The sequence below is a fragment of the Canis aureus genome, chromosome 11 (assembly GCF_053574225.1).
Source record: "Canis aureus isolate CA01 chromosome 11, VMU_Caureus_v.1.0, whole genome shotgun sequence".
Classification (NCBI taxonomy): Eukaryota; Metazoa; Chordata; class Mammalia; order Carnivora; family Canidae; genus Canis; species Canis aureus.
This window is the reverse complement of record NC_135621.1, coordinates 70,262,121-70,272,688: the sequence shown is the minus strand read 5'-3', so window position 1 is coordinate 70,272,688 and position 10,568 is coordinate 70,262,121. Positions and strand designations below refer to the sequence as shown.

The window sequence follows — 10,568 nt, the reverse complement described above, 5'->3', positions numbered from 1 at the left end:
AACTTCTGATAGTTCTTAATAAAGGTATTGGAACGGCGTGCTCCGAGTCTTCTTCTACTGGAGGCCAGAGCCGCCCAGCTGGAGGACCCCGCTCCGGGCCGGCCCGTCCAGGTGTCCAGCTGCGGGGGAGGGGGGGGACCCCGGGACTGCAGGCAGCACGCTTACCCCAGGGCGGCGGGGCGCTTCAGCAGCGCTCTGACGAGGCTGCATAGACGCTGCACCGGGTGCACCGTCAGACGGCACCGCGCCCCACCGGCCTGCGTCCTCCTGTGATGACCGTCGCGGCTCCCAGGTCGTGGGACAACGTGCTGTCGTGATGGGGCAGGGACGCCAGGAGGGTCGCCTCCTTGCCCGCCCCGGTGCTGTAGCGACGGGCTGGTCCCTGACCCCACGCAGGGAGGATGGAGGCCCTAAGGAGCACAGACATTTCCTCCAGAAGCAGAGGTCGGAGTGAGTCAAGGGAGGTGGGGAGGCGACAGAGCCGAAGTCCCGCGGTGCACGGTGCTGTCGCCGTCCCCTGGCGAGCGCAGATCCTGTCGTCCTGTGGAAGGCTGGTTGCGCAGCTGGTTGTGCGTTTGCTCATTTGCTCCCCGAGGCTCCCTGGGGCACCCGCCAGGTTAGGGGGTCCATCTGAGGAGGGCTCCCCGGGGGCACCTGCCGGGTTAGGGGGCCCATCTGATGAGGGCTCCCCGGGGGCACCTGCCGGGTTAGGGGGCCCATCTGAGGAGGGCTCCCCAAGGGCACCTGCCGGGTTAGGGGGCCCATCTGATGAGGGCTCCCCGGGGGCACCTGCCGGGTTAGGGGGCCCGTGTGAGGAGGGCTCCCCGGGGGCACCTGCCGGGTTAGGGGGCCCATGTGAGGAGGGCTCCCCGGGGGCACCTGCCGGGTTAGGGGGCCCATCTGATGAGGGCTCCCCGGGGGCACCTGCCGGGTTAGGGGGCCTGTGTGAGGAGGACTCCCCGGGGGCACCTGCCGGCTTAGGGGGCCCATGTGAGGAGGGCTCCCCGGGGGCACCTGCCGGGTTAGGGGGCCCATCTGATGAGGGCTCCCCGGGGGCACCTGCCGGGTTAGGGGGCCCATCTGATGAGGGCTCCCCAAGGGCACCTGCTGGGTTAGGGGGCCCGTGTGAGGAGGGCTCCCCGGGGGCACCTGCTGGGTTAAGGGGCCCGTGTGAGGAGGGCTCCCCGGGGGGACCTGCCGGGTTAGGGGGCCCGTGTGATGAGGGCTCCCCGGGGGGACCTGCCGGGTTAGGGGGCCCGTGTGAGGAGGGCCGCGGAACCGTATTTGCAAGGCCAGCCCCAAACCCGCGGCCCCTCTGGGTCACTTCCCCGCGGTGAGGCACAGCAACCCCCGGGCTCTGGGCCACCCGTGCTGGGCGCTGAAAGAGAACAGTGTGTGTCTCAATTCCTTTGTTTGTCAAAAAATAACAGTGTGCGTTACGACGGCTGCTAACATAAGCATGAATCTATTCCCCATTTCTGTATTTTGAAAACTAACATTCAGGCACCCCGGGTGGCTCAGCGGTTCAGCGCCGCCTTCAGGTTAGGGCGTGACCCCGGGGTCCCGGGATCGAGTCCCCCGTCGGGCTCCTGCAGGGAGCCTGCTTCTCCCTCCGCCTGTGTCTCTGTGTCTCTCGTGAATGAATAAAATCTTTGGGAAAAAAAAGAAAAAGAAAACCCACGTTCGATTACTGGCACCCAGGTTGAGATAAGCCACGGATTAACGCCGGACCGAGGCTTAGGTCTTCTTCCAGAACATCCAGTAGAAAGGCAGACGTATTAGATGGTGGAGCACTATGGGAGCTGGATGTGTCGACGAGGAAAGGTTTCCACGCGTGGAACGAGGTTTCGAGCTCGTGACTCAGCTGCCAGAGCTTGCGTGGAGTTGTGTTGAGGGATGGAAGCAATAGCACAGCTTCTGCAAATGTCCTTTTTTTTGTTTTGCTTTGAACGAGAGGCTCTATAATCTTTGAGTGCGGGGTGCCTCACGCCGAGCTGGGCGCCGGCCCGGTGGGAGCGCGCACACCTGCCCGCGGACCCGGGAGCCGCCACCTGCTGCTGCTCGCGCCCAAGTGCTCACCACCCCGCGCGTCTCACTTGGCTCGCGTTGGAAGCACGGAGTGAGGCTCATAGAATTCTAAGGCCCTTTACGATTTAAGGTGGAGGCCCCTACCTTGCGGTCCCTTAAAAAAAAAAAAAAGAAGAAGAAGCTTGTGTCTTTCCTTGGGGCCCAGAGGTCGGATTGGATCAAGGGAGGTGGGGAGGAGATGAGGCCGAAGTAAACAGGAAATCTTAACAGCTGAGCGGCCACGGTAAGCGATCTCTCCTGGCAGCTTCTCTTCTACTTGTGACTGGACTCCAGCCCGGTCCCTCTGGCTGCTTCTCGCAGAGCTCGCCTCCTACTCCAAAATCTGAGTGCTCAGCTATATCAAGCTGCTGAGTTGTAACTTTGCCCCTGGGCCATCTGGAAGGGCTATTTTTATACGAGTTGTAGCCATCTCCCCCTACTTCCAAGCATCAGATGGCCACCCAGAAGCTTGAGGAACTAGGCCATCCTTCTAATTATGATGATGACTCAAACGCTTCGGAGCAGGTGGGAGAGTAGAAATGCCTTGAATTTATATTTTGTGACACCTCGTTTGCCGAGAGGTCACTTACCCAGCCGTCCAGACTGTCTGGATTGCAGTCGAGAACAGAAAACATGCCAAAAAAAAAAAAAAAAGACAAAGATCCCTGTCACAGATGTTGCGAAATCCCTTCACTAAAGGCTGGGGTCTTCCCCCTCAAGACCTCGCGACTCCTACTGCAGAGGCAGTTCTGACTTACAGGGTGGTCTGGTGCCTGGCTTTTAGGAAAGCGGAAGCAGAATGAGTGGAGGAAAGAGGGCAATTTATAGGGGTAGGTACAGTGAAAATAAGTTTGTTTTTTTAGTTTTTTTTTTTTTTTTCACAGAGAGAGGACAAAGAAAAAAAGCAGATAAAATAAGTCCAAAAATATCATAGATAGGGATATCCTTACAGTATAGGGACACGGTCCTGTGCTAGGCTAGTGGTTTCCATGGACATCAGAAAAAAATTGATGTGCACAGTCATTACCCTGATTTACTCAGAAAGACGATGCATCATTATCTTCAGAAATGTGGCATCATGTTTAAGAGTTCAGATTCTGGGGGCACCTGGGTGGCCCCGTGGTTGAGCGTTGGCCTTCGTTTCAGGTCGTGACCCCGGGGTCCCGGGATCGAGTCCCACGTCGGGCTCCCTGCATGGGGCCTGCTTCTCCCTCTGCCTGTGTCTCTGCCTCTCTCTGTGTGTCTCTGATGAATACATAAAATCTTAAAAAAAATAAAAAAGAAAAAGAAAAAAAGGACTTCAGATTCTGGAACCTAGACACCCCAATTCAAATCCTGGCTCATCCACGTAACAACTGTAAGACCTTAGGTAAGTCACTTAATATCTCTTTTGCTTCAATTTTCTCATTTAGAAAACGGAGGTTGTAACAGTATTTACCCAAAAGGCATGGTTATGAGAATGGAATAATGTAAAATCTTTAGGATGATGTCTGACACATTAACATTAGTTTCCTGATTAATTATCCTTTTTTTTTTTTTTTTTTTGCATAGAGTTGACACACAATATTCCATTAGTTTCAGATGTGCCATTTGGTGTTTGGCAAGTTTGTACCTTATGCTACATCCACCACACGTGTAGCCAGATCTGTCCCATTACATCACTATCCTAGTATCAGTGACTGGCACATCACATTATTCAGTACATTTTATTTAAAAGACAAAATATATTTGCGAACAAAATATTAAAAATGTAAAGAGAAAAACTGAAGGTATTTAAGGGATAAAACTCCTAGGATATTACTGATATGGATGTGGAGTAATGGCCAAAGTTTTTGCTCTATTTTTTTCTTTTCTTTTTTTAAAAGATTTTATTTATTTATTCATGAGAGACACACAGAGAGAGGCAGAGACACGGGCAGAGGGAGAAGCAGGCTCCATGCAGGGAGCCCGACACTGGACTTGATCCTGGGACCCTGGGGTCACACCCTGAGCTGAAGGCAGATGCTCACCGCTGGGCCACCCAGGTGCACCGATGCTTTTTTTTTTCCTTAAAAAAACAAAAACATATGCAAAGACAATATTTTAATTATGTGAAAGTAAATAGCTTGAAGTAGCATATTTTAAGACATTCTGGGAAAAGAAATTCTCCACAAACCGACTCCATAAAGTTTCTTTTAGGAAGATCCAGTTTTGAATAAGATGGAAACGTTAGGACAGAGTCAGAGCACCTAAAATCTGGGAAAGGTCTAGAATGATGTCTCAGGTTCTCTTTGTTATGTCTTTTACTCGTCCTCACTGTTCCATGAGGTCGGCAGCATCTGTCACATGTCCATTTTACAGAGGAAATGGGACTTAAAAATTACTGCCAATAAATAGAAGTATGGAATTTTTCAAAATTCAGTGCTCAGTATAGAAATCTGTGGCACTTGGGATGCCTGGGGGGGCTCAGTGACTGAGCGTCTGCCTTCAGCCCAGGGTGTGATCCTGGAGTCCTGGGATCGAGTCCTGCATCGGGCTCCCTGCATGGAGCCTGCTTCCCCTCTGCCTGTGTCTCTGCCTCTCTCTCTCTCTCTGTCTCTCATGAATAAATAAATAAAATCTTAAAAAAAGGAAAAAGAAAAAAGAAAAGAAAACTATGGCACTATGGCCTGGGTGACTCAGTCGGTTAAGCAGCTGCCTTCGGCCTCAGGTCATGATCCCGGGTCCTGGAATCAAGCCCGGGGCAGGCTGGGCTCTCTGCTCAGCAGGGGAGGCTGCTGCTCCCTCTCCCCCTGCCCCTCCTCCCGTTCGTGCTCTCTCTCTCTCTCTCTCTCTCTCTTTCTCTCTGTCTCAAGTAAATACGTAAAATTAAAAAAAAAAAAAGAAGTCCATGGCACTCTACGCAGCAAATTTCTTAAAGATGATCTTTTGTCTTTAACGTCATCCCAAGTACTGTGAGCGCACGGATACGACGTGACAGTTGTCCCGGGGCAAGGACGAGGCCCATTCCCATTTGCTCCCGGGTGCAAGGCAGGCCATAGCCGTGGTCCCCCCCGTCTAGCCCCGGCCGCGGCCAACTTCTGCTTCTCCCTGCGGTCCACCCAGCCCGGGCGCCTGCACAGCCTGTTCCCTCTGCTTGGAACGCTCCATCCGTTCCCTACCTAGCCAGGCCCTCAAGGGCCAGCTTAAATGTCACCCCAGCTCGGACGTCCTTCCTGACTTCTCTGAAACGTTGAGTCAAGAATAGTTGTGAAACCTTGTTTACTCAAATATTTTTCTTCTTTTTTCTGTTGTACCCCGTTTCAGAAAAGCGTCGTCAGCCTCGATCTAACTTCTGCTTCTCTTAAGTGTTCTGGACGGCTTCCACGTGTTCTCACTGACTCAGTGAAAATGAGCTGACTCCATAAAAAGGTGATGAGATTCTAGAAAGAGCTAGCTGGCTGGCTGGCTGAGTGGCCGGCTGAGAAGTTTGGAAATGCGTTAACCCTTCGGGGGGTCAGTTCTGCTCCCCAGAAAAGAAGGAAGGGGGAGGAGAAAGGAAACCAGCTTCTGAGGTCTCTACTGCCACTGATCTCAGTGAAGATGCCCTGTAACGTCAGTGCTGTCGGTGCTGTCGGTGATGACGGGGCGAGGATGGGGAGTCCTTTCTGGGAGTTTGTGCGCACCAGGGTGGTCGCGTGCGCTCCCCGCCAGGTGTTGCCAGCCTTCCCCTGTGGGAGCGCGTGATAGGATCACACTTCCACGGCCTGGGAGAGCCACGTGTGAGCGGCCCCGGCCAGCAGGCCGTGAGCAGAAGCCACCCTGTCACTGCCAGCCTGAAATACCCAGCTGTCCGTGCGATGCCCAACAGCACTCCCCTTCCCTTTGCCGTGGCCACCAGGCACTTTCACCACGATCCATCATCCTGCATCCTAGCGTGGGAAGATACAGAGTAGAATCTTAGCCCGCCTTCCTTGGACCCGTAGCATCAGTAAGAAATAAACTTTCCTCCCCCGCCTTTTAATGTGATAATGTTGAAATATACAGAGAAGTTGGGAGAACTCTAGAGCAAACGTCCACACACCCATCACCTGGATTTCACAGGTAACAACTGGCAATATTTGCATTATCACTTGTCTATCCATCCACCCTTCCATCATTCCATCCTTCCACCCATCCACCCATCCATCCTCCCACCCATCCATCCTTCCATCCATCCATCCATCCATCCATCCATCCATCCTCCCACCCATCCACCCATCCATCCATCCATCCATCCTTCCACCCATCCATCCCTCCACCCATCCATCCTCCCACCCATCCATCCTTCCACTCATCCGCCTATCCGTCCATCCATCCATCCTCCCACCCATCCATCCTTCCACTCATCCGTCCATCCATCCATCCATCCATCCATCCATCCATCCATCTGTCCATCCATCCATCCGTCCATCCATCCATTTGTCCATTCATCCTTCCACCCATCCACCCATCCATCCGTCCATCCATCCAACCTCCCACCCATCCATCCTTCCACTCATCCGTCCATCCATCCATCCATCCATCCTTCCATCTGTCCATCCGTCCATCCATCCATCTGTCCATTCATCCTTCCATCCATCCATCCATTCATCCATCCATCCATCCTTCCACCCATCCACCCATCCATCCGTCCATCCATCCATCCTCCCACCCATCCACCCATCCATCCATCCATCCTTCTACCCATCCTTCCATGCTGTATGAGTCTATCTTTTTTTTTTTTTGGATGAATGAAAAACTATCCTAAGACACATCTAAGATTTGGGGTTGTATATTATGACTGTATAATTTAGGCTTTCCCGATGTACAACTGAGGAGCCCTGACCCCACTACTCTCCTTTTCAACAGATGACCCTAAACTGGAACTACTGCCCCACCCCCCAAAAAAAGAAAAGTAATTGTTTTAAAATTAATTCTAAAACATCATTTCCTGCCAGGGAAAAGTTAAAGTCCTGGAATAAATTAGGAGACTGATTAAACCATCTTTTTCCTCTCACGGACTTAAAAAAAAAAAAGATCAACTCTGAGCTGGGTGAGGTGGGGCTCTGGAGGTAGCAGGTGGATTACATGGGGGGAGGAAAGGCACCCATCACATTCCCTAAGGGCTTGTTGTATACAGCATCTCATTAAACCCTTCAAACTACCCTATAAAGTGTAAGTGATTTCCACCATTAAAATGAAGACATTAAACTCGGAGAAATTAGGCTACCTGCTGTCGCAGGGCTAGTGTGAGTGGCAGAGGCAGAATGACAGCTCGGTGACTCCACCTCTGGAAGCCCACAAGCTCCCGGCGCCTGACCGTCCCCGAAGCTTTCCCTTCATGCTGATGAGGTCCTTCCTAGAGAGGACGAAGCCCGTAGGGTAGCAGTGATGAGCGGAATTGTGAACATCAGCTTATTCAACAAAAATATTTTTTGAAGGTTCCAAAAATTCAACAAGCCCATTAACCACAGGAGCACTGTGAATTTTTCAAAGCTGTAACAGTTGGTTTTTCCTTGGCTTCATCAGTCACTTTCTCTGATAAAAAATAAATAAATAAATAAATAATAAATAAATAAAAAATGGAACTTTTTTTTTTTTTCATTTCTTCAGCTCAAAACCTGGTCAGAATCCTTTTTTTTCCTTTCTTCTCAGTTTATTCTTTAGGCTTTTATCTTGTCGTGGAAGATCAGATGTGTGTGTGTGTGTGTGTGTGTGTGTGTGCAGACGTTGGGCACTTATTTCCCCCAGCCTAGATGATCGCACCTTGAAATTTAATAAGAAGACCACACTGAGACATGTTTAGAATTTTGACGGTTGCAGCCCAGTGATTTCAGATTCGTGTAAGTCATACCCAAAGTGGAGGGTGGGAGGGATGGGACTTGAAGTCGTCAGGTTTCCATTCAGGGCAGGGATGTTCTTCCCCAAGCAAGGTAGCTCTTGCTTATGGGGGGAAAGGGCACAGCCCAGCCGTGTGGCCTGGGAAGATGACCCAAGAACCCTTTTAGCACCTGGAGTTACGGGAACTTATTCTTACCCTGTAGATGTAATCCAGCCCCGAATGACTAATTCCTTCAAATACTGAATATAGACTTTCTTCACTTTTTATATTTTATAGGGCTGCACCTTTCCCTGGTGATCTTTATGAGACTGAGCCTCCCACAAAAGCTTGGATACCTTCAAGGGGGGCAGCGTGTAGGAGTTGCCTGGGGTGTTGAATCGGTTCTGTACCCTGACAGTGGTGGTGGTTGCATGAATCCATCCACGTGTCCAAGCTCACAGAACTGTACAAACACACAGACACATAGTTCATTTTATTCTGTTTCCTTAAAAAAAAAAAAGGCAAAACCCATGAAGACACTAACGTAGTGGCCCGTGAGTCAAGAAGTCAAGTTCTCAAGGCCGGTCCATCTCCTCCAGCATCGGGGAGTGATTCCACCGGGACAGACCTGCAGACAGGCTTCTCGAAGGGGCGCTGCCGGGTGCGGGTCTCCCCTCTTTCCTGAGGGGGAATCAATCCTCTGGGAGACCTGGCAAGCGGCAGAGGCTTCCTCAGAGGCACTGGGAGAAGAGCTCTGCGCCGGGTGCTTGGATTCTCGGCGGCCCGGTGTGGGGCGTGGGCTGAGGCGCGGCACCCCGAGGAGGCTGCGACGGGGAGACAGGTGCAGCGCGGACGGGGCAGGAGAGGCCCGGAGCAGAAGCGGGCCTCGGTCAGTTGGGTCAGCCTCCCGGGCTCCGTGGTGCAGGGAGGGGCTCCCCAGGACGGCCAGGGGACGGGGAGTCAGGCAGGTGCAGGCAGGTGTGCGCCTGGGCCCTGGGAGGAGGACCGTGCTCGGCGGCCTGCAGGCCCGGGCCCGCCGCACGTTCAGCTCCGTGTCTACACAGCCCTGCCATTTAGTCGTGGGGGTCAGAGCGTTCCTCGGCGGGCCGCGTTGTCCAGGACCTGGGGACCGGTTTCGCAGGGAGGGAAGTGTCTGAGCGGACGTGACGGCCGGAGGAGGCCAGCCAGCAGGTGCAGCCGGTGGGGGCGCGAGGGCCGGCGGGGCCAGGGCCTGGGCCTGGGCCTGCATCCGTGCCCCGGAGCCGTGCTCGGGCAGGGCCTCTAAGCAGCCAGCGTGGCCCGAGCTTGCTCCCCCCTTGGGGGGTGAGGGGAGGCGGGCGGAAGGCTGCTAAGATGCTCGGAGGGCCCCCCAGGAGGAGCTTAGAGACACGGGCGATGTATCAACCCACACGGGCCGGGGCTGCCCGGATCGCAGCTCTTCTGGCAAAACAGACCTATGGGACTTGACAGTGGTTCTGAAGAAGAAACGGCCCGGCCCTTGTACGTAAAGCTTGCTACTTCCAGGGCCTTCCCAGAATCCCCCGCCCTGCCGGGCTCTCAACTGAGCCTGCTGTCTATTCTAGGCGCGCACACACCTCCGGAACGGCCGCCCCCAGGGAGCCCTTGTGGGCATAAGCGCTTCTTCAGTGAATGCCATCTCGAGGAACAAACGGTCTTTGCTTTGTTCCTGCCCCCGCCCCCGATTATTTGCTTGGCGGTCTAAGGAAGGACGGCTGCTTCTCACAGGCCATCAGAACTACCTGGGGTGCTCGCTGACACGGAGATTCCCGAACCCCACCTTGTGCAGACCTGCCAAGGTAGGGAGACTCTCTGAGAGTAAACCCAAAGCATCTGCATCTTACTAAGCACCTTAGATGATCCTTGTGACCGCAAAGTTCAGAAACGGCTGGGGGCTCAGCGGCTGAGCTTCTGCCTTCGGCCCAGGCCCAGGCCGTGACCCCGGGGTCCCGGGATCGAGTCCTGCATCGGGCTCCCCACAGGGAGCCTGCTTCTCCCTCTGCCTGTGTCTCTGCCCCTCTCTCTGTCTCTCAGGAATAAATAAGTAAAATCTTAAAAAAAAAAAAAACACCTGCCTACGGTCTATTCACTGTAGTTGTTCTCTTCCATGTCCTTTACTCATTCCCCCAACACTTGTGGGGCGCAGGCTGGGCCTTGCACAGACGCACATGGGTTGGGCTGTGTTCGGCAGGAAACGAGGGCTGCAGGAATCTTCCAAGCATAAAGTGCCAGAATGACATGTGTCACCGAACTATCTCCCGTTGGCGGCTCGCGGGCGGGGAGAGGAATACAGAAGGCAGCACCTGCAGAGGAGGGGGCGAGCAGGGCACAGCGAGAGCGCGGCCCACGCCGACCAGGAGGGGTCTGACGTGGGCTAATGAAGGTGAGCACGCAGCGGGGGGCCTGCACGGAGGCAGCCTGGCCCGTGCCCTGTGGGCCACGCCGTGGAGGGGTGGAGGGGTGGAGGGCTGACCGCTCGGGTGGCCACGGAGGTAGGGATGGACGTAGGGATGGAGGTAGGCACAGAGGTAGGGATGGAGGTGGGCATGGAGGTAGGCACAGAGGTAGGGATGGAGGTAGGGATGGAGGTAAGGACGGAGGTGGGCATGGAGGTAGAGATGGAGGTAGGGATGGAAGTAGAGATACAGATAGGCACGGAGGTAGGGATGGAGGTAGGCATGGA

The 10,568-nt window shown here is 53.9% G+C and overlaps 1 long non-coding RNA gene across 1 annotated transcript; it reads left to right on the top strand.

Moving 5' to 3' along the window:
• The first annotated feature begins 3,206 nt into the window (after nt 1–3,206).
• LOC144324318 (uncharacterized) lies at nt 3,207–9,912 on the top strand. Its single transcript, XR_013389862.1, has 3 exons — nt 3,207–3,436; nt 5,353–6,129; nt 8,165–9,912. It is a non-coding gene; the product is annotated as an uncharacterized LOC144324318 (long non-coding RNA).
• Nucleotides 9,913–10,568: the final 656 nt, after the last annotated feature.